This window comes from Strigops habroptila, chromosome 12, assembly GCF_004027225.2.
Source record: "Strigops habroptila isolate Jane chromosome 12, bStrHab1.2.pri, whole genome shotgun sequence".
In the NCBI taxonomy this organism is placed as follows: Eukaryota; Metazoa; Chordata; class Aves; order Psittaciformes; family Psittacidae; genus Strigops; species Strigops habroptila.
Genome location: NC_044288.2, coordinates 17,770,865 through 17,795,739, shown reverse-complemented (window position 1 = coordinate 17,795,739; position 24,875 = coordinate 17,770,865). Strand labels below are relative to the sequence as shown.

General features: G+C 47.5%; 1 protein-coding gene across 1 annotated transcript in view; it reads right to left on the bottom strand.

Moving 5' to 3' along the window:
* NEURL1B (neuralized E3 ubiquitin protein ligase 1B) overlaps positions 1–24,875 on the bottom strand; it is a 136,341-nt gene that overhangs the window by 93,217 nt on the left and 18,249 nt on the right. The gene's annotated exons all lie outside the window — the stretch shown is intronic.

The window sequence follows — 24,875 nt, the reverse complement described above, 5'->3', positions numbered from 1 at the left end:
CTGACATGGGTAGACTTGCAGGCGACAGGATACTCCACTGTTTGTTGTGCTTGGCATGTTAGTAGAGATTTCAATTTCATCCTTTCTAAAACAAAATTAGGGGGAAAACACCTAAAACCAAGTGATCTGTCCTGATTTCTGGAACAGAAGAATAAGAGAAGTGCAAGGACTGCAGGAGATCCCATTGGCTGGTGGGGCAGGAGATGAACCAGCATCCCATGAGAGCAAGACCCAGCCTGCTCCAAGATCCCATCCACCTTGGACCCAGGTGCCTGGTGCTAAACCCCCCCCTCCAAAAACACACATCATACACACATGCCCCAGGGCATGCCTGCACTTACAGGGCCAAGGATGTTTCTTATAAAGAAATGACAACAGGGAAGATCATGTATTCCTGCTCATTCTTTACAGAATTTGCTAACTTACATGAAAACAAGTCTCTTCCGATTCCTTGAGATTTTTCACATGCTTTTTGGTTGACGATTTAATTATTTTCAAAACATTAACACTGGCTTTTTTTAAAAATGTCAGAAACTATCAATAAAGAGGAAAAAAATTAAAACCTTGAAAGGAAGGAGGGAATTCCCACATGCATCACTCAGCAAAATCACGAGTTCTCAGGCAATAAATGTGCCTGGCTGTGGCTGCGGGCTGTCTGGTTGAGGTTTCATGTGTGCACCAGCAACAGGTCTGATTTGTGCAGAAGGAGCAGAGCACACTGCGTGCCTGCGACACACAGAGACACATCCACCTATGAGGTGGAATCAAGCCCCTGAATTAAGAAATGACCGAGGCAAGTGAGGTCTAAATTCCCAATGCTTTGCATAACTCCTGCCACTTTTCCTGCAGCTCACTTCAACTTGGGGCAGAGGTTCCAGGAGAGCGCCCCTTGAGTCACCTTCTTCCTGAATAAAGATTGGGAAAGGGAAAAGAAAGGAATGAGAAACTCCAAATTTGGCCATTTCAAATGCCCCATATTTTGGAGGAGGGGTTATCACAGGCAGCATCTGCTATACCAGCACAACTCCTCTGAGAAAAACTGTGGGTAGAAAACTATCTCCAGCTGATCACTATTCTGGGAACAGAAAGGAACAAAACCAAACCAAACGAAAAGAAAAAAAAAAAAAGGAAAAAATAATGAAAATGTGATGCCTGGGTGGGCAAGCAAAGACTTTAAATTCACAGCCTACCCTGTATCATTTTGTGTTGCATTGGTCTCAGCCCCTGCTGGCTGCAACCAGATAATGAATTCACCAAAAAGAAATAAATTTAGCTGGAGATATGATGTTTATCCTGCATCTAAGCTAATCACCGAGTGCACGGCATGTACTGTGCTGTTACTGATTTGTTCCCAAGTGTCTCCAAACAGCCTTCAACAAAACAAGAAGGGAATAAAGAGAACCCAAGGAGATGACAGAATGAATAAATTAGACACATGGCCTCCTGTATTCATCTCCCGGTTTCTTCCTGAAAGGAACAGAAGCTGTGCTGTTACCTAAGCCCATACCCACAACAATGAGGCGTATGGTCAGAGCAGGTGCCTGCAGGCTTTGGGCGTGCTGTGGGAGGTACACAGTGAGAAGAGTGCCTTGAACCTCTCTCCCAAATGCAGAAGCTGGCCTGCCTCCACGTCTATCATGGCATCATTAGAAGAGCTGCTTTGGCAAGCCCACGATCTAAAATCCAAGCACTGGTTCTGTGTATGTGCACACCACAAACCCTCATGAAGTGGAAGGAGCTGTGCTCTCAGCCTGCGCTTTGGCACATGATGCCCAACATCTCTGCAGTCTCTGTGCCTTCTCTCCCGCTGCTGTGACAGTGGAAACCATCATCAGCCACAGAGAAGCTGCAAGAATTAATTCTGGAAAACATGTCCTTGGGCAGGTGCTCCTAAAACAAGGGACTTTGGCATTCAAAGAGACTGGAGGAGGTCACAGTCTTGCAGTCAGAAGGAAGTTCCCACAAATTACAGTTATGCATATGGAGACGGGTGCAAGAATTTGTTAACAATTTGAAGGACACGCTTTTGCTGGTGGTTCAGGGGCTGATGGAAGCAGCACTTTTTTTTTCTTCAGAATTTGAGCTTTCTGAACAGAGCTTACTGTCACAAATTTGAAAGGGATTTCTTTTATGCTTTTCTGCAGACAGAAGCCAACAAAGATCTCCAGAAAGGACATGCTCGCCATCACAGCAGAACTGCACACAGTTTCTCTTGATCTAGGAACAGTGGGGGGGGAAAAGTTTGACTCCTTTATGAATCACATTTTAATGACCTGGAAGGCAGAGACTTTCAGAAACCACTCATGCCTGTCTCCTTTTACACTGCACATAACCAGGCACTGGACCAATGCTTGCTTGTCACTTTTGCAGTTGCTATGTCTTAAAACAAAACTCAGTATAAACCATGAAGATTAAGTGCCCTAACCAATGAACGCCCTGCGGCGTTCTCTTCAAGTTTCTTACCATGTCTATCACCTGAAAGCCAGTAAGTCTCTTTTGCAGCAGGATGCTTATGAGGAAGGAGGGATATGAGAATTACCAAAATCAATCACAGTCAATTCATTCCCAAGTGTCTCCAAGCAGCCTTCAACAAAACACAAATGGAGTAAAGGGAACACAGAGACAACAGAGAGAAGAAACAGATTGACACATGGCCAGCTCCTATAAAGGTAGGCAGCTCCACTGCGATCAGATGAGGTGCATCAGCCTACCAGGAGGGATTTAATTCAGATTCATTACTCAGCTCCAGGTGCAGCACATCCTACCTGGAACGTGAACAGTGACTTGTACAGTCTGCCTGGCCCCTTTCATCACAGAAGATTTTAATGCTCTGGGAGGATTGATTTAGCCCCCAGCACAAGGCAGTTGGTACCAGAGCAGAAGGCATCAGCTGCTTTAGCAGCACACAGGCCAACTGCAAATGGAGAAAGCTGTAAATGCAGGAGAAACTACACAGCTTTTCTCTCCAGACTCAAAAAAGGTCACTAAAATTTGTCCAGAACATCACGACCTTACAGCCAGCATGAGAAAAGATGCCAGAGGTTTCAAGTACCTTTTTGTAATGGTTATTGGATTGTTCTGCACCTTCTTTTACATGGATTGCACATATTCCCAACACAACAGATAACACTATGCCAAACACCTAGATGTGTTAATTATGGAGTTTTAGGGCAGATTTGGCATTCCTACCTTGCAAGCTGCTGTACTTCCCTCTCTTTACTTCGTTCCTCAGAGACATTGTGCCGTACATGCCCAGATACCTTCCTCAGTTGCTTATTGCCAGGGGGCTGCTCCCATCACAGAAGCCAAGAAACCCCCCAGCACTCTTGCATCCGCTCTCCCAGGAGCAGCTCAGACCCTGGCAGCAGGTCCTGGCTCTAGTTTCAGCTCTCAGACACCAAAGCACCTTCCCCAGGTCTGAACAGGCAGCGCTCCTGCCTTCCCATCTCAGTCTCCCACAGGGAAACCCAACACCAGGAGCAAGAACAGGATCAAATCCCTGATGGAAAGCTCCAGCACCTGCCTACCATATGGGCACAGAGGGATTAATTACAGCTGTGCCAGGTGACTGAGTGTTCATAACTTGAGCCAGGACACTGGCAAACAGATCTCTGTACTGGGGGATCATCAATTATGCAAAGAGGTACAGTTAGTGTAGCTTGACCCACCCATGGGGTTATTAATTCTCCATCTCATTACCTCCAGCTGAAGGTCTGCTGATAGTTGATTCATATCCCTTGAGATCCCTCCTCTGAGCTCCCTTTTCATCTTTTATGTAAAAACGTTTGGCAAGTACTATGAGACTGAGGGAAGCAGAAATTCCATTTCACGGGTGGGGAAACAGAGAATTCTTTTCCACAAGCAAGGTCCACTAATTCACAAAAAAACTGCAGAAGCTGGGATCTAAAGGCAAGCACCATCAGCCTCTGTGACTACGCTCTGCTCACTGGATGACGCAGTCTTGGCACACATCAGTAAGCAGGAATAGAGAAGCGAGTTGTGAACCACGCAGCAGTTCTGGAGTGAACCAGCTTTAAACCATCACCACAGGAGAGAATTCATCCCCATATTGTGTCAGCTGAATGTCTCTAATAATTAATAGGGAACAGGAGATGCAGGTGTTTTTCAGTGCTAGAGAATGTCTGACACAGCAACCTTGGAAGCGAAGGTTTCCTCATTACAGTGTTTTTCCTCCCGAGTCTGTAAGGACTCCAAAAATTTCATACTGACAGCATCCAAACCAGACTTCCATCCCATGCCCTGTGTTACTCTATTGAGGGTATTGGCCAGGAGGCCAGTGAGATGATTGTGGTAGCCTTTGGGACTGGTGAAGATCAGAGACATTTCATACAGGCAACCCTGCAGTTAGCCAGTGGAGTTTCAGTCAAGGTTACCCAAGTTTCATTGGAGCTGTCAAGAAGTAAGAAGCTCTAATTCAATTTCCCAGTACAAATACATATCCACCACAGAGGAGAAGTTTGCAATAACCATTAGAGGCTTTCAGCTGTAAGAATTCCCTGCAGCCTTTCCATCAGCCCATTAAGAAACTTCTTATTCTTAATACTGAACAAATAGATGCTGTTTCCGCAATGGCTGTGCTATGAATAGCTTTTGGTTTTTTTCTTTTTTAAATAAAAAACAACTTTCCAGATGTACTTAGAGACAGCCCCCAAGAACCAGACTTCAGACTGCCTCAGGAAGACTGGATCCAGTCCCAGCTCCACTACCAATTCCTGCTGACCTGAGGCAGTTCACCTCACTTGCTGCTGCTCACAGCAAGACCTTTACAGGTCTCAGTAGTGCTGTGAAGGTTAATTATCTGAGGCCATATGTGTTCAGAAAGACATCTACATGTCAATTGTTGAGCACAACAGGATTGTTTAGACATTAGCTTTTAAAGAACAGGTTTAGATGCTACTTATGTCATCAGTAAATTCTGAGAAAATGTGTTTTGCAAAAAAGATCTTGAGATACTTAAATGCATAACTCATTTTTCTAATTCACATGGACGTACCTCTCAGGCAAATAAGCAGCAATGCAAAGAAACTCAAATGGAAAAGGAATAGACACATACTGAATAAGGCCGACATCAAAAAATGAAACCACAAACTTATCCAGAGGTGGCTGCAATGTTCCAGAAACATTGTGAGCGTCTGTCTTGTATCCTACTCCAGGGGTAATGATCCTGCTGCTGCTTCTTTATAGCCTCTGCTCAGAGATGTGGTGGGAGTATTGCTATTGATCTCAGGGGGTCAACAAAGTCCTACAGACTGGCAACTGTTTGCTAGTCCAGTCATGTACTTTGATAAATGAACGTCTTGCAGAAATAAGTCTGTGCAGGCCCATTCAGCTCCAGGTGGTCAAAATGAGCATCACTATTAATAACTAGATTACTTAGGCTGCAGTCTCGGAGCTTTTGCTCCTCGGAATAATACTTCAAACTGAAAGAAACGTCTTTGCTTTTCTGTATGCATGTGGCACTCCAGCACCTCTGTAAAACCTATGCTTGAGCAAACCACAATGGCAGACCTCTGTCCCTGACACAGTCAAACTCTACATTGCTAATTCCAATAATGAGAATTACAGAGATGACACAGCTAAAACGTGATCGGTCTACCAAAGTAAGGGCAAAAAAAAAGTGTGCATTTCTTCTCTAGTCTCAGTGCTTCACACAGCTGTACAGCCATTAAAAGAGATGGGTTCCTTCCTGACAGCTCCTGGTCTCAGGGCATGACCGCACACACGGTCGTGTCCTATGCCATGCCTTACAATAGGTGCCAGCATCTTTTCTCAGGCAAGGTATCACTAGCAGATACTCATCTCCCCTCCTTCCCTCTCCCTGCACCCTGCCCAACTAATCACCAGCAAGGCTTTTCACCCTCTCTTAATTTTCTGTTTTGCTTCATACCACCCTGCCAGTTTCATGCTTCTTTTCTGTGCACGACTGAGGCAGGAATCCAGGCCAGAATCTTGCAGCAATATGTAATTAATTGCAACTACTCTCACAGAGGCTACAATTTGGGCTGTTCAGCCAGACATATACACTCTGCAAATAACGGTTCCAAATCACTACTCCTATTTAGCAAGCTGTCAAGGTCCTGGCTGTTCTTTAGCACATTAAAGCTGAGAGCATAACATGGTTTTCTAATCAGTCTATGAAGCACACTATGGGTTTGTACAGCATGTAATACTTTATCTAGAGCAACACAGCCCACAAGGGCTTTTCACTTTAGAAGTGTAAACCACTATTGCTTGAGCAGGAGAATTAAATCCATTAGAACTGAGGGAAGAAATAACTCAGGAAGCAAGGGCTCTGGATCTCATGCATGCAGGGAAGAGGCTGGAGTCAGCGCAGTAGCTTCCCCAGTGAGAAAGCAATGGAAAGGACAGCGCAGCACCGAAGAGGTTAGGAGTTCCTGGGAAAGCGATAGCAAGGAGAGCTGGAGCTTTCACTTAGTTTTGCACCACCGCTATTACTAGAACAGTGATAACATCGTGCATTAAACAATTAGCGACTTCCGACCATGCATTCCCAGCACCAGTTCAGTATCGACCAACCGCTCGGGCTGAAGTGGGCAGCTGATAAGAAGCTCCACTTGGGATGTAGAGCGGGTGAGCTCACTGCCTTGTAGATCATCTGGGGAAGGAGCAAAGGTCTAACTCACACCTCAGGGATCTGAGGTTTTGCCTAGAAAAGGCAGATCTCAGTGAGGTGGAGCACCAGTACTTAGCACAGCCCTTTGGCTGCCCATCTGGAGACCTCCATTTCTGTCTGCTCAGGTCAGAGGCAAAATAAGTTCAGCAGTCTCATTCCTCCCAAAAGCAGCCGGTACAATATGACACAATTGAGTATGATGTATAGTTCTCCTGGGCCAAAGCCCAGAGCCAAGAGCAGACAGAATGCAGGTGACCATCACAACATACTTGAGGAGCTGGTAGAAAGCCCATGGCCAGAGCAGATACACCAGCTCAGCTCAGAGCGCCAGCTTTTCTTTCAAATTAAAACTGTTGAGATATCTGGAAGGAGATAAAATCTTCCAGAGCCTTTGAGGGTGCTCTGGACTGTGTGTCTGGGATTTTCTCTTCAAAGATATATCTACATCCAAGGGTATGAACACCCTCCAACTACCTACAACACATCTTTCTGACAAGTGCTTTTCCCTTCACATATCAGAGGGAAAGAAATACCCACCAGTTGCATGGCTGTGCAGTGAGATTCTGGGAATCACCATGAAGAGCTGCAGGAAATACAGCAGAAGACACGGAGATACTAAGAGAAGGTAACTTGAAACTAGAAATCTGGAAGAGTCACACTTTCTGCCCTGAACAGTAAAAAAGCAGAAACAAACAGGAAAACCAAGAAGAGGCTAAGGAAGGGCAGTTCCATCCTCCTCATCTCATGCTTAAACTTCTTATTCTTGGATTATTCTGGGATAGCCACTTGCCAACACCACTCTCATCTGATGACACTGACAAAGAAGATAAAGCTGAGGCCACCAGTGTATGTCCCTTGAGATATGCAGGTGATGGTATGTGCCACTTCACCCCACATGGTCTTTGTCCTAGTGGGGTCACTCCTAGGGTCACAAAAGGGCATCAACAGAACAGCAGCTCAAAACAAGTCATGAATATAATTGATGGATTAAGTCTCAAGAGAGGTTGTACTACAGCTACTTTACAGGTAGGAAAAACAGGGCACAGGTACTCAGCTGAGTGTTTCAGCTCCCCATTTAAATGATGAGAAATCCCTGTCAGCTCTGGCAGGAGCAGGCTCTAAATGAAAGGGCACGTGGCACACCAATAGCAGAGAGGCACTTGGTGCAGATCTGACCGCTGCTCATCATGGGTGAACTAAACAGCTGAGCGATTTTCAGGAAGGGAGAGGCATTATCCCCCATTTTACAAATGAGAACAGTGTCACAAGAGGTTGAGGGAGTCACTCCAAGACCAAGCTGCACCAGAGCCTGTGTTTCTATACTGTCCAGAGCACCCTTAAACTGCACCAGCCCTGCAGGTGGGGCAAGCACCCACTGCTCAGCATGCTCTGCAGCCCCTCCACTGAAGTCCAAGGCAGAGACACAGGTATTCCCCTGCTGGGCCTGGGAATACAGCATCCTGCAGGGTATCACTCCATTTCCCAAATACTCAAAGCTGGGAATCTGCACCTTTAGAAATGGACCAGGCTCAAGCTTGATGAAAATCTCATTGTCAATAGAGCATCACCAAGAAATAAGCTGCCTCTCCTCTTCCACTCCCTCCCATTGCCTAGGACAGAAGAGAGCTGAGCATCTGAAACCTTTTTTTCCACACTAATGCTGAAGTGGCTGGAGCAGGCACGGTTTTATTAACAGATGAGATCTTTCTAACCCCCTCCTCACCCCCCTTAAAAAGAAGATAGGGGGGAGAAAAGGAGACAAAAGCAAAAGGAATGGAGGTGGAGGAGGGTTGAAAGGAAACATCCATTTCACAGATCTCACATCAGAGCATAAAGCTGAGCTGCAAAGAGGACAAAAAGCAGACATGAAATGTCATCAAAGCCTGTTCAAGAGAGTGACCATCTCTCCCTGGGTCTCTTTCTCAGTCTGCCTCTGACGTTCCCTTGGGAATGCAAGAACACATCCCAGCCTGCAGAGCAATTGCACTAGGGCTTTGGGGTTATTTTTAAGATAGAGTCATTATGGCTTTTGTGACTCACTGACTTGTAATGGTGGAAGTATGTTGTTTGATCTGCAGACACAGACATCCAAATAAATCTTAAAAAAGGAAAAAAGGATCCTGAGGAAGGGGAGATATTCCACAGGAAATAGCAAGACAAAAAGAAAATGGTTGAGTGGAGCAGGGTCTAATGCTGACCCACAAGCATAGTGCCAGTTCTACCCTTTGTTTTAATCTCATGTTTTTAACAGCTCCTCACCCTTGATGTCCTTGGCTTCCCAGGGCCCATTATGGGGCGTCCATGGTATTTAATGGGCAGCAGCGTACCTAGGGATGCACAGGGATTGGGATAGATAGGGATGATCTAAATAAAAAATAAACCAGACTGAGAACAGTCTCTGAAACACACTTCCTTTCCAAAGGGCCTTTTTTAAACCCAGTTTGTCCTGGTTCTCCTCCACAGCTCTTTTGCCATGGATGGTCCTGGGCTGGTTTTCCTGGACAGAAATGGCAATAGGAGACAGCTGGCAAGAACACCCAGAGCAAGCCTGCAGGATGCTGCTGGGTGTGCAAATGCCAAGGCAGGATCAAAGTATTGCTTATTTGATAACCTCCAAGTGATATTCCTAAATTAGAAGCGGCAGTGGCACCAGATACATTTCAGCCACAAGGTGACTTGAAGGCTGATTTTCTAACATAGGCATGAAGAAGCCACCCTGGTGGCTTAAAGACCACAGCACTACTTTTTCTCTAAGGCTACAGAAGCATCCAGAGCTAAGCCCAGCACATGGATTTTCACTGGTCTTTCACTCTTCTTCACTTATATAAGGCAGCAAAGGCGAGCTGCCCTGGTTCCTGCTCCATATAAATCATATGGCCAGGGAGTGAATATATCATTTTGACAATGAACTAATATTTCTGGGTTGCTATTTCTGTTCCTTTGTTTGCACAGACACAAAGAACCAGCCCTTTGTAGTTCCCAAATCACAACGTCTATGTTGCATGAGATCATATTTGTGTTTTCGGACACATCTTTTTTTAACAGCTCCTATTGAATTCCCTCAACTCAGCACTTTCCTTCCTCTTGCTCTCAACTGATCAAAGATATCAGACGGAGCCCAGGAGCTATGCATATACATATCCCCTGTGCTTTTAATAAGGCTTGAGGAGATTGTTTGCTTTATGTGGTAACTTTGGTGGGGTGAAGTGGAGAAGAAAGGCAGTACCTAGCAAATAAGAGGCTGCTGGCGCAGAGGTGGCACAGCAGGAGTGGATGAATCCAGCAGCAGAAGCAGAAAAGATCAGAAAGAAGTGACAGTAACAGTAGGGACAAGTTAGGCTGAGACTTCATCTAGGCAAAGACAATTAAGTCCTCACTTTGTACATCACAATCTCTCCAGAGATAACACCAGGTCGGGAATACAGAGCAGAAGCAGCTCAAAAGAGAAAATCAAAAGAGAAAAAAGAAATCATTTACCTCCAGGTAACTTTGGAAGACGGGGACAGGGATGCCACGAGCACACGGGCAGTGCTGGCTCACCCTCAGTGCTCAGCACACTGGCCCTGGAGCCTACACGGCCAGGAATGGAGATCCTAGCCTATAGAGACCCTGACTGGAGGGTTTCTGCACATTCATACCCACCTTCTTGAAACCACGGAACAGCTGAACACACCAGAGACCCCAGACATACTTGGAGACTGGCGACTGTTTGGGATGGCCTCTAACTACGGTGGGAGGCTTTCCCAATGCTGACACTGCAGAGGTGTGAGGCAGCAAGCCAAAATCATACTTAGGGTGCAGCAAAACTTAGAGAAACAGATTTTAGAGACCCAGATGCTAATTCACTCTGTCAGAAACAAATTTCCAATTTCCTGGTCTTGCCACAGCTGGAGTTTTCAAGAGGAAAAAGGATCATAAAGCTCTGAAGGAACAGAAATCTCTTCTCTCCATGCCAGCTCACATCCTCCCTGTAGGACCATAAATACTATATCCCCTAAACATGTGGTATGCAAACAGGAAAACATTAAATCACAAGAGCTAATTAGCAGTCTCTATCCAGCATGTTCTTTACAAGAGGGACTCCCATAAGTCCGCTTCTCTCATCAGCATCTCTGCCCTTGATAAGAAACAGGGAAGGTGGGAGCCTGATGGTCCCATCAGAGGGACAGGGTCCAGCGCAGGGGCTGCCACCAGTTGCTCGGGCACATGGGTCCAGCTCAGCTGTCCCATAGCAACAGGGACTGTCTATAAAAAGAGCTGACAAGATTTTAAACAACTGCTACCAATAACCTTGCCCCACTCCACATTTTCCACTAACAGACGTATTCAGTTTGTTTTCATTTCTTTAATTGATATCTTATTAAAGTCCCTATAAATAGAGCTAGCAAGCAAAGAGCACCATGCAGGCAGGTCAGAAGACCAGCGCCAGCAGCAAGATGCCCAAAGGGAGGAGAGACAGGAGCTCATGGATTCACAGGGGGAATGAGTCATCTCCAACTTTCCACAGAGTCCAGGCCAGCCTGGCATGGGGACCAGTGGTGCTACGCAAGACCTGCTTATCCTGAATTTGCACCAATGTCACCAGTTGAGCCTCGGGCCCTATTTGTGGTGCAATACTATTAAGAGCCAAGCTACCGTCCTTCAGAGTACATGGACAAGTCCCACAGCGCTCGTCTGTGGGAAGATTTTGGCCTCTTCTACACACACGTCACTCGTGTTGGCAGAACTCCAACTGACCTCGATGGACAAGAGATACAAAACATCTGCACCCAACACAACACTTTTCAGCAAACATTTTCTTCTTAAGGAAAAAGGGAAAGGCTGAGTTGCCCTGTGTTCCCGTGCTGCTCACCAGTGTACAGGGATGTGCTGAGAACACAGCCAGGAGGCATCCTGCTGGACTGCCCTATCCAAAATAACCAGCAACTCCAACCAGTTCGTAACACTCATCCCACATTGCTGTCACCACATCACCTCCCCAGAACCTTGTCACATCAGCTCCATGATCTGGACAGGCCACTCATGAGGAGCCAGTTGGATGCAAGGGTAAGAGAGGAGAGACTTTGTTTCATCCACACCTTCTCCTTGTCTAAGACATGTCTATGGGCCTGATCTCTGATTTTAACTGTACAAAGCTGGCAACTGCTTTATTCCCATTTTTTGAGATGGGAAACCAAAGCAGAGCAGGAATAAGTGATCCACCTAAGTTCATACTGAAAACAGAAGGCAGAAAAGGGGCAGTCTCAGAGCAAGCATCCTTCCTCTGCCACTGCAAAAGGACTGGCAAGTAATCATAAGGGAGACCCATCAGGAATGCACCAGGCATACAGCTTTCCAAAGCAGTGGATAACAGCAAGGGCAGCACAAAGGATCGTCTGAAGTGCTCATCAGGTGTCAACAGACCTGTCTGAAAACCTGCTCAGGTGTTTGCTCAGTTCCTGCGTGTTGTACTCTGGTTCCTGCAGCGCCAGGCACACTCTCCAAAGGCCGACTTCCCATCAGCTTCTCATCCTCAACAACAGGGCATTAAGAAAAATAAGGCATAAACAAACATGGGGATATTTGTGGATATATGGATAAATATTTGTGACACTGATGCCCAGCCCCACAAGCAGAGCCAGGGAGTCAGAGAAACTGCAATGTTAACATGTCCCAACAGCAGCTTTCTCCCAGTAACAAATCACAAAGTTTATGATACTTCTCACAAGACGGTCAGAAAGCTACCCATAAACAAACACATGGAACATTAACCAACCGCAAAGTACTTTTATTTTCACTAATCATTGTTACAACATTGTTACAACGATTAGTCTAGATCATTGTTAAGCTTAGATCTAGTAGAGGGCTGGGGTTTTTTTACAGTCACTATCTGATAACCATATGGAAAACTTGAAAGCATTTTCCAAAATAACACCCTGTGAAGTACTCGCTGCAAATTAACATTTCCATTAAAGGTGCACTCAAAATTAAAACTGAGACATAAATTAACATGGTGCCAATTCGAGGTGGAGAACTGCAGCAGAGCAGGAAGCTGAGTGACCTGACAAAGACACCTAGTAAATCAGTCACAATGCAAAGGATGTGGTAAGCCTGCTCTCAGCTGTACAGAACTAATTCAACTGCACAAAACTAAATGTCTTTATTGACAAAATACCCAATGATACAACTGTGCTTAAAAAAAAAGTACTGACCATCCAGTGCCCAGAGTATTTTGGGCAAGGGGGGTCACTCTTGTGCCATCCCCACCATTGGAACCCCCGCAGTGTGGTCCTGCACTGGCCTCACTGAGTGACCTACGTTGCAGCACAGACATATATAGTTACTCCATCAAAGAGGGAAGCTAAAACAGATGAGGATCAATTACTGCTCCAAACATCACACTGGGAATCTCTCTCAGAGCCAAGCACAACAAGCAGAGCCCCTAATGTCGTGCTCAGGCAACCCCTGACCTACTGCTTATATATGATAAATTCCATAGTTTTGTGGTTTGTTATTTTTTTTAGGAATGAAAATAATCCTTGCACACATACACAGGGATCACAATACCATCTCCAAACAAACAGCTCGCTGGCAAGGAGCTTTGTTAACACAACTAATGTGCTGAATTATGCACACAGTTTGCTTGAACACACGTTGGAGTTACAGAGATTGCCTGGAGCCCTCAATCCGTTTTTAAACCAGGCTCTTTGCGGGCTGTGTTCAAACCTTCCCACCAGCAGCGATGAGTGTTGCAAGGGCACAACAAAAAGGCTCCTTTGCCAGCCAGCAGCTCCAGGGAGCCCGGCTGCTCCCCTCTGAGCTGGTGCACACAAGGGGATCCACATCCAGCATAGGGCAAGGCGATCTCTTGGATTGCCCTAGTGCAGACCACTCTTTGTGGGCGAGTAATTTAGCTTATCTCTGGCCCTCTTTTTTTCTCCATCCATACCCATCACAATTCTTACCTCCAGCACAGAGAGGGGTATGCTATTCCGAATCACTTATCTGCCAATTTTCATTGTCAATCATATGTCTTTCAGCATCCTGTGTTTCTTTGCCTGACACACGGTAAAAATAACCCAGACTGCAAAGCTTGCTTGGTGTTTATAGGACACTGTGGAAACTTACAGCTCACAATAATCAACTTTAAATAAAATGTTAATCCACAGTAAATACAAAATAGAGGACAGTTTGGGGAAATGCTCTGAAATCCACTGGTGGAAGTCAGTGCATTGTAGGTACAAATCTGTAACATCTATTAATGGGAGAATCTTGGTGGATTAGGCAAACTAACAAAAGTGATAATAATTATCAACATTAACCACATAAAATTTAATTGACTTCAAATTTCTTCTAAAGCTATTTTTCTAACGAAGTTGCTGGAAACTAATCAGAGCTGGCTGGATGGCTTATCAGGGGACAGCCACAGTCGGCAGGATTAGCTGCTTAGTGCTGGAGCGTGATTCACCCCGAGGAAGAACTGATCGTCCTTCTCAGCATCAGGAAGGAAATTTTCAGCAGTCGACTCTTTACTGCTCTTTCATCCCCTTCCCAGACACCAGCAGCTCAGCCTGGGGCAAGCAGGACACTCGAGGGATCCGTGTGTGAAGCTGCCAGGAACCAGTTGCTCTTTTTATAGCTCCACGATTTGCTTGTGGACATGGGCAGGGGCCTTACTTCCCCGTTTTGAGTTTTTCCCTGCTTTAAGGTGATGTTTACTTTTGATGTCTACAGAGAAAAGCTTCACTTTGCCACCCTTGCACACAAAGATGTACATGTTGCCCACTGAAAGCTGACAGCTCTGAAACCAGACATCTTCCTCTGGGTTAAGTGCCTTTTCCACAAACCCTTTCTGCAAATAATGATTTATTTCACATTTTGCAAGATGACTTGTCAAACTCTGAAGAATGTCTAATATTGCAACCGCTCTGCAACACCAGCCATGCTCCTTGCTGGGATAGAGAAGAAAAGGGTCCTACACTCCTTTCTGTCCTGTGAACCTAAGGACAGTCACAGGGTCAATCTGGCACGGAGTGTAAAGGAATTTGTAGACAAAGTGAACTTCACTTTTGCAGCAGCCTTTCCCAAGCCTGAACACACCGCTACCCCACCAGCTGTCTGGCTTCTGTCACTCTCCAGTATATCTGTCCCTGCTGACCCACCCAAATTGCATCCATTGATGTCCACACTACTTAGTTAGCCCCCGGGGATCCCACACGCTCGTTTTCTAGAGCATCCCTTTCCCCAGTGGGACATTAGCACCATTCCTTTGCCCAGGATTCAATTCCCCCGTGCTGAGGCACTGCTTGAAAAACCACATCACCTTGCATTGCCCTGAACATGCTCTTCTCAGCCCCAAATGAGACAACGCAAACACACTCAACACACAGGCTGGTAGTGGAGGTTGCTCTGCTATGCCCAGGCTGATCCATGCCACATCTAGTGAGGTCAGCAAAAGGCTGTCACCGCCAGGAAGCCACCCCCAGTGGATGCTGCACCACTGCCACCAGCACCAGCAGGGTCTGTTCCCAGTGAACGCCAGGGGACCGCCAGCTGGAATAACGAGGATGACTTAGCTCATCATCTGTCCCTCCCTGAGGAACAATACAGCCTTTCAGCAATAACAGTTAATTGAGAATTAATATCCTCATCATGGCACGGTGTCAGTGTGTCACACACCCCCAGTCCCCCGCCTGGTTGATGGCTTTTGTCTGACATCACTGTTTTTCCCTCGCTCAGCAGCAGTCAATCAGCTATAACAGCAGTGGCCCTCATCAACGCCTCCCAAGAGAATTTGGGGAGGACGTTCCCACCCACCCGTGCTTCTCCACAAACTGCCCCTCATCATCCTCAGGGACTGGGAGGTTTGGACTTTCCAGTCATTGCACAAATCCCACAAACTGCCCCTCATCATCCTCAGGGACTTTCCAGTCATCGCAAAAATCCCATTCACGCTGGCTCAGAGAACCTCCAGGAGAGCAGATAGATTTGTTATGGAGAATCCAGATCACATTTTTCCTCCCTGAACACTATTTTGTTTGTACCTTCTCCACCCGCCTGTCCCTTCCTCCCTCCCAGCCAAGCTGGCAGGAAGCTCCATGGCTTTTTTTTTGCCCCCTGACCAGATGTTTCATCTGCTTCTGTTGCTACAAGACACACCAGCCAAGTCCTGGCGACACGCAGCAAATCCTGAGCTGCACAGCTAATGACTAGAGTCTGCATCCAAGATTAATCAAGGAGGTGGGAAAAGGCACAAGCAGCAAGAAAGCACAAATCCCCATTTCTAATTGTTTTGTGCTAACAGCAAAACATTTATTTCCCAGGATTTCCAAGAGGCGGAAGAGGTGAATGGATTGCTCGGCACCTCCTGTTTACCGGTGAGTGAGGAGTAGGGTTAACAGAGAATTTCTTGTTCTACACCAAAGTATTATGCCCTGGAAGAGATCCAGAGAGAGCCTTTGTCTTCAACAACAAAAGGGACAGCTCCCCTTTTTCGGGGAAGCTCTGCACACTGTGACATGACTCACGCCAGCAGCATCACCACAGAGTGATGTGACACTTCCCAGTGATGGAGCTTCTGCCGCTCATTGCACCCCACTGCCACCCCCTTTTCTTATGGCCCTGGACCATGTGCCATGCTTTCTTCCAGCCTGTCTTCTCCACCTCCAGCGCTGCCCCTGCACCATTCCAGCCATCCCACTGCAACACGGTCCCTCATCCCCTTCCAGCCCTCTTGGCTCTGTTGTTTTGATGCTCCACAGCTGAAAGTGCTGCAACTCAGAGCAGCCTTGGCAGTTCGAGAGGCAGACAACATGCCTCCGTGCAGCCCACGCTGCTCTGAAGTCTGTGAGCCACCAGGAGGGACCAAAGCCAACCTGTCTCATTGGGCTCAGCGGCTTCCTAGTGCGGATCTCCAGCAGTGACAAAACCTCCCAGAAAAAGCCTGCTCAGTTGCCTACAGAGACATGAGGGATGGCACCCAAAATACACACTTCTTGTCCAGTGCTCAACCACCTGCAATGTGTCCTGTGTCTGGAGACCCATGCACAGAACTGAGGATCCTTTGGCTTACCACCGACCTCTTGCCATTTCTTCTTCCCCGCCCCACGTTCCTAGGTAGACCCAGAGATGAATCTCATGCCATTTTGGAGGACAAGACTCACAGAAGTTGCCCCACACAGACAGAAAAGGAAGGCACCTTAGAGAGCTCACAGCCAGACGGCTCCCATAGGAGATCCATTCCAAAAAGCAACATCTGGAGCCTTACCAGCAGCTGGCCTGCTCCCTCCTGAGGAGGACTGGAGGTATTCAACATCAAAAAATCAGGTCTTGTCTATCCTTTTTCCTCAAAGTCTCTGCAGACAACAGGGACTTTAGTAGAAGGATATTTGGAGCAGCAAGTCCAGAGCAACTGCTGACTGTTGGTAACTCTCTGCTTCACTTTTTTCCATAAGTTCTCATTTTACACTCCTGTCCATTGTTTTTCTCATGGAGCAGAAATGATCTGTTGACATCCTCAAGGCAAAGAAAGCTCCCAATGGGTAGCTCTTCCTGAGAGACTGCAACAAAACCAACCTGACATGGCATATTTAATATTTGTAAGGCTGGGGAAAAGTAAATGTGGAGAAAAAGAGCAGCAGTACTTAAAAAAAACCCAGCAGCTTTTCAGGTTTTATAACAAAGCAAAACAGCAGGCACAAGTTACCCCACAGGTCACCTTTAGGCTACAGCCATCTATTTTTAATGACAAGGCTCAAATAAATTATTTATCACTGTTGCCTTAGTGTAACCATCAAATTACAAAGCCTCCTGCAAATAAGAGGGAAGAGGGAGCAGGAGGAGATCCCAGTTGATAATGTATCAGGATTATCCCCAGGATAATGTATCTCCCATACAGGCTGCTGCTACAAGGTGCGACTTCCAGCCCGTTCCCAGACACTGGGGATGTCCATGGGGCTCCAAAACTCACAGGGATGGTTTGTAACAGCACCAGCATCCACCAGCTCCCATTAATCTCACAGGATTAGTGTTACTTCCCTGCTTCTGTGGGACAGCTCCATCTGTGAACGTCTGCAAAGAGTCGAGCATGGAAAGGTCATTATACCTGTGCTGAGCAGGGAGGGGAGACCCCTGCCAAAAACTATTGCCTATCTGGCCCGTCTTCCTTCCTGCCATGGCATTCCAGGGCCAGTTCACATGTTTCCCAGGATAGAGGCTCACACACACACATCTCATGGTCCCACGAGGGACCCCAAAGTTCCCTGTCACTCTCCCGTGCTTTCCTGAGCCACACACACTGGCCTGGGTGGGCATCCCTGAAGCCATGCACAGGGCTGTCAGCTCCAATGTCTGTTAAGGAGATGTCTGCTTCCTGCCTCTCCATTTTCCTTATTTACAGCCACTAAAAAATTTGCTTCTTCATGGAGCTGGGCCAAAACCAGCAAATTAGTGCTCCTTCCCCCTCCTGAGGGCCCGGAGCCCAGCACACAGAGAAGGCATTACAACTATGTAACCTGGGGTCACATTTCACCCTGGACTCAATTAGCAAGGGTTAAAAATGGAACAAGTCTTTACTTTCCCATAGGAAAGTTGTTCTCTGCCTCCAGTGGCCTTCTGACACTTCTATAGAAAACAGCAGCATCCTTGGTTCCGGCTCATAGGGATTTTCCCCAGAGTGCCTTCTATGCTGGCAGCTCCCCAGTAGACAACCCTTCTCCAAGCCACTACATCCTGCTCATGCAAAGCATCCCTGGGTGACTGGTCCTGCTGTTGAGGGAAGCCTTCACACAAGAGCAGCAAATACAGCAAACTCTCCACAGCCCTCAACCTCCTCTCATCCAAATGGGTCCAATAAGGAGGACAGTGATGGCAGCAGAGAGGACCTGAAACCCCCTTCAGCCCCCACTTCTGCCCAACACAGGAGGCACCAGAATGCGTAGAGAGGGAACATACAGCCACAGCCAACTCCAGCTTCTGCAAGAGCAGTGCAGGGAGGGATTTTTAAACCCACAGCTTGAATACAAGCAGAGGAAACCCAAAGCATGCTGAGAGACAGAAAATGTGCATGCAGAAAAGGAGAGGTGAAACCCCATCTGCACATACAAGTGCCTCATCACCTCAAGCCTCTTGGGACAGAGGAGTCTGTTGAGCAAGAATTGAGCAGCTGGCAATCTCCTCTCCCCTTCCCCAAACACGCAACAGGCCCTCAGCTCCAGGGAACACTGTGACCACAAGCAGCACATCCAGCTACCTGCTCACGTTCAAAACCCGCTCAGGCCATGCCAAGTATGTGCAAGTGTCCTAGACGAAGCACAGGCTGGCAATCAGGAGACCTAGCAATAATTGCCACCTTCATGGTCTTGCTGTGTGGGCTCAGGGAGGCCACCCAGTCCCTCAGCATCAGCTCCATAAGAAACCAGAGTGGTACACAACCTTTCCAGGGGGTGGAAAGGGTCGGATGCAGAGCTCCAAGCTGACTGCAAACTGCTGCTGGCATCACGATCAGTGGGGATGTGAAAATCACGCCCCTTAGAGCACAGACAGCATCTTCATCCAGCACCAAGCCCTTCGCAGCTGCCTTCAACCCCATCACACATGTGGCTTATACAAAGCTGCACGTCCCAGAACACCACATCTACACCAACACACCAAAGCACAAGGTTTTCTGTCCCCAGCATCGCTCATTTACCCCCCACTGCTGCTCATTCTGCATTAGCCACGTCTCCCCTAAAAGCTTCAAGCAACGTGGCATGCATCAGAAGAAAAATGAGAGAAATATTTTGATAGCACAGCTGTTGGAAGCAGAGTGAGAAGATGCAGCAGCCCTCAGACTAGAAGGGCTGCACCGCAGTTTGGAGGTTTCCCAGCTGGGCTGGTGGGCTCTGGAGCCTCTCAAGCACGATACCTGGGCAGAAAGGATTTACCTGCAATTAACTGGGAGGAGGAAGAGCTCAATCCACAGATACACAGGGATGAGTCTTGTTTAGAGACTCTACTGTTCTCTTTGTCAAGCCCTCTCTAACACATTAGCTCATGCAGCCACGTTGCTGCGTGGAGCTAATGGAGCCCCACTTGTACCTCTCACAGCACACCCATGGACTGCAAAGCAGTTGCCTCATGTCCACCCTCCCCACCTCTCCTTCACACTGCCCTGTGGCAGAGCCCCTTTAATGAGTCAGACACTGCTGCTGGTCAGGGGAGGGACAGTCCATCCTTGCAGATGTGGTCAGACACCCTCACCATCGCCCAAAAGCATCCGAGCAATGCAGAGGAAAGAAGGGGCATCACAGGGCTCCAGCTCCTGGTGTTCCACTTGGGGAGGGAGCATAGGTCTCCCATTGCTCATGTGGGCAGGATGGAGGCCAGGTCTGCAGGTGATAGTTAACATTCACCACAGAGGTCAGGTTTCCAAGAGCTCAGCACCCAGCACAAGAGTGGTTTCAGAAAACCTGGTCCCCAGGATGCAAACCCCATGATCCAGAATGCCTCAGAAAAACACACACAGCAACATGTATTCTCTCTCCCCCACATTCTGCAGCATATATAATTTGCACTGCAGCAAGGGGAGAGATATACATCAATGATCCTTGTTCACTTTTTCTTGCTGAAAGCTGCTGGCTACAGAATTTGGCAGCCAAGGAGCTGGTGATACAGCTCACGCAGCCGCTGCAAAGGGAGCTCCATACACAGTCCCATCCCCTGGCCTCTGCCCTGTAGCACACCAGGCTCATTTCTATAGCTCATTAAAGAGGGATAAAAGTAACCTTTAAAGGTTGCTTTCATGTGAAACAAGTCTAAAACCAAACAATGACTTGGCAAAGAGTGAATTGGATTTTTAAACACAAGGCATTTTACTGGAAATCTTATTTCTTTCTTTTTCCCCTTTTTTTTTTCTTCTTCTTTTGAGCCTGATGGTGGATTATTTTTCCTTGACACAATCCCGCCTCCGCTGTGATAGATGACGGCACATTTAGCAGTGTTCAGCCAAAACTTTTTATCTCCATATGGAAGATGGATGGATGAGGACTCTGAAGCCCGCATCAATTCCTTCAAGAACAAACAAGGATCCAGCCCAGACCCCCTCCCAGGTTTGTTTGAAATATACAGAACATAGGGCAGAGGATGTGATCCTATAAAGCCCCATCTGGCACCATTTGCAGTGTTTATGGAGCAAAACGGAACAAGCACTGCCCAAGACCTCCGGCCATCTCCCTGGAAATCACAAAGGACACAGCTGTAGGTTGGATGGGCTTTGTGCTGGGGGCCCAGGACTGCCTGCGCCTTCCCATGCCGGACACGCTATGTCAAGCACTGCCATAAGGGCAGGGTGGGAGGCCGGAGGAGGCGTCCCCCAGCTATCTGAGCAGGGATCACACGCAACTCCTCAAGGGCAGAGGCTGGAAGAGCCAGAGAAGCAGCCTAACGGCCCTTGTGAAAAATAACAGGCACTGCAGCAGTCGTCACTAGGAGTGGACAACGCAGAAAAGTCATTCTGCATAAACAAAGCAGAAGAGGAGATAACGAGATCCAGGAGCAGCTCTGGGCTTTGAAGGTTTCCCACCAACAAGGGTGATTTCCTTGCATCAGCCCAGGCCAGACATTTGCTGAGGCAATGGAGAAAATAGGTGATGTTCATGACTCCGAGTGAGTCAAGGGAAATAGAGGAAACCCATGAGCATCACAGCTCCTTCTTTCTTGTCTTTACATGCCACAAGAGATGGGGCCATAAGCCTTCAAGGAGCTCCTCTGAAGGCAGCTGAGCTACAAGCTCAGAAGTGCCATATCCCACAAGACCAGCTCCCGATCCCTTAATCACTCTCATAGGGCCCCTTCCCACCAACACTGAGAAGTACAAGGAGAAGAGGTTACAGGTAAATTTTCCTCCAGAGAAAACTTGCTGGGGGAGCACTAACCTGAAGCAGGTAGGGTAGAAAGGACAACACAGGATGGACACAAGAGGTGAAGGGGGGTGAGTGTTGAACACCTGTAGGAAAACATTACGGCTACATCCTCGCACAGGGCGCAGCAGCAACAGCCGTTACACGAAACAACACATGCACCATAGCACGCACACACCTCATTAATAATGTCTAAAGTTCCTAACACAACATGCCAGAGAAGTTACCTAACCAGCAATAAAAACTTCTTTGGCTCCATCTCAGGTACAAAAGCCAACACTCTTCATCTCATAAAATGCAAAAAGCCCCCAGATGTTTCTAAAACTCTGTTGGGCAGCTCAGCCCAAATGTTGTTTACCATCAAAGCACCAGGGACCAAAACCAACCATCTAGCTAGCGTTGGCAACAGAGGAGCATGATCCTCTCCAGTATCCCTCGGCACCAGAGCAGTGTGCCCTCAAGCCCACCACCTCTTGTCACTCCAACCCATTGAACACGTCTGCTTTCAGTGCAATGCCAACACCTACTATCCAGCAAGGGTAGCAGGCAGGAATTGCACACACACATGTACATAGAATCAGCTAGGTTGGAAAAGAAAGACCTTTAAGATCATCAAGTCCAACTGTTACCCCAGGACTGCCAAGTCCACCACAAAACCGTGTCACTAATGCACATATGTATATGCAGCTAAGTGTAAGATGCTGCCCATGTGGAGCATATCCACATGGACATCATGGGAAGGCAAGACGAGGGCTTGCTGCATCCGCAGGATGGCTCCTGCTGTTCCCTGGGGACTCTTTCAAAGAACAGAGTTAACATGGGTGCCCTGTGGCACACACCTGCAGGACTAAGAACAAAGGCTGCCTGGCGCTGCTCTGTGCTGCAGCAGGCCAGACAAGGTAGCCAGGGCAGCACGTGATAAGGCAGTATGTGAAGGAGCTCCACGGGGATCTCCCAGTGACAAACTCCATCCCAGCTCAATGGCTAAGATCAGGCCAAATAAACACGGAGTATATTTATTGCTCCTAGGAAATGCTTTCATTTCCCCCTCTGCCCCTCCTCCATATTCACTTCAATATAGCAGCAGTGAGCTACGAAACACTCCCTCCATGTGGTGCTGTTAACCATGGGAAGCAAACACACTAGCTTGGACAGATCATTATCCCTTCATGCACAGGGCTGAGGAAGGGGGTGGTAGACTATAATGACGCTAATTAAGTCCTTAAGTGTCTTGGTAAAAAGCAGGTAAGACTTCAGCACAAGGCAGAATATTCCATTAGGGCAGGCTTCACCCTAGACACAATGCTGCATAATGGGATCCTGTAATTATGCCTGCACTGCAGAGACTTTTTAAAAAAGGAACCCTGTTTTACATTCTCTAATGCAAACAGCATGAAACGATGTTGCTTAGAAACCTTTACACTCCTACAGTGTGTGCAAAAAAGTTATTCCAGACATCTGTATTTAAAATAAAATTTAAAAACAATCCTACCGCACACACTCACATGGATCTTGGCTTCACATTGAGTGATGAAGCCTATGAAATGTCAGAGGAAATTTAATTTAAATATTAAAAAAAAAAAAGAGAAGACACATGCATTTAAAAACTTCAGCAGCTTGTTAAGTCATTTCAGGTTATGTCTGGTACTGTTCCACCTCACCCCTTCACAAAGGGCTCTGTCTCAGTGGAATGACGGTGCCATTTGTACCAATCCAGACTTAGAGGCTTCATAATTGTTCCCCCAGTCATATTGACCTCAAACACGTGGAAAAGATTTTCTATTCCAGAGAAGCCACCCAAGGTGGCTCCAGAATCAACACACACCAAGCAGAGCACTGCCTAGGTCTCGCAGTCACAGGAAAACCCACACATGACAATGATGCACAAGTCACAGTGCAAGGCACAAGACCCAAACCCCATTGCAGGTTACCACTGCTCGGTAGCTCTCACCAGCTGAGCAGGGCGTAGGGGGGCTGTGGTGCCCTGAAATTTCCTGCACCAAAGGCAATACAGTCAGATCTGCAGAAGCCCATAAATAGCATTTTACCAAGCACCATGCCGATACTTCCTCCTGTAATTTGGGCATCGCATCCCACAGAGATGGCAGGCCCCACCAGGGAAAGCTTCATCTCGATCCAAGTAGGCAGGCGGGGATGGGGCTTTCTGCACCCACGAAATCAAGCAAAGCAGGGAGGGACTGTCAGCTTCGCTCCATGCATCCAAACCTCCAGCCCTGACCTGAACCCTGCGCCCCATCCAGGGCTGCCACTGCCTCCCACCCACCCATCGCTCTCCACTGCATCTCCTCCTCCTCCTCTCCGAAAAGGTCACCCCTCTTTGCCTGGCAACGGGAACAAGCACTAGGCAGCAGGCATGGCTGATCAATGCGTCACAGCTGCCACCACACTGTCACGCTGCCGTGCAAAGGCCAGCAGTTACTACAGCAGGGGCTGGGGAGGGGACAGACCTCAGGTGCAGGGATGTGCCCCAGCCGGCTGCGCTGGGCTTGGCACAATGCAGAACACTGAGCTGGTGCGTTGCCCCCTTTCCTCCTCCCTACAGGTTACGGGTTTGTAGTTTTCTTATTGTTATTCCCTGCTGGCAGAGGGAAATGGAAATAAGAGACTGAGCCTGTGTGCCTTCATCAACAGAGATACATGAATATCCTGAGGGATGGACAGAGGTGGAATCTCATCTTTGTCCTATGGGGGAATTCTTCACTGATGGGAGACTGTGCTTCTCATGCAAAGGCCAGAGTTGTCAAGATCATCTGAACTAATGAGATCCCTGCACATGGTACACGGCAACTTTTGTCAGAGCTGCTGGTACTTGCTCTCTCAATACCCTCCCAAGACTCCCTAAATCCTCAAGACTAGAGTGGCCAGAAGTCATTTGGCTTAAAATCTTTCAGAAATGCCACTTTTCTTTCTGTCTGCCACAAGGAAACTCCTCCTAAGAGCACTTAATGGCACTAATGGCATTCTAAATGACAGAGAAAGCAATTTTTCTGCTGATACCTGGAAAGGTCCTTGGGCAGCAACACGGGTGAGTTCCTGCTCAGACATGTGGCATTTGCAGATATTTCAGCCTCCTGCCAGGGAGCATTTATTGGTACTGTAGGTACCTACAAGCTGGCCTCTTGCTCCCCACAAGCTGCTTCACCCACAGATACTGAAGATCCAAACCTGGAGCCTCACTCTCCCTGTCCCCAGGTTTTGCAAATTCAACAGCATTGCTCTGAGGCAGGAACCATTACCTCTTTGATCAACAGCCCTTCACACTCCACATGGGTTACCTTAACTGGTTATTGCAAGCAGTGAAGAGCCAGACCACAGACAAAGGA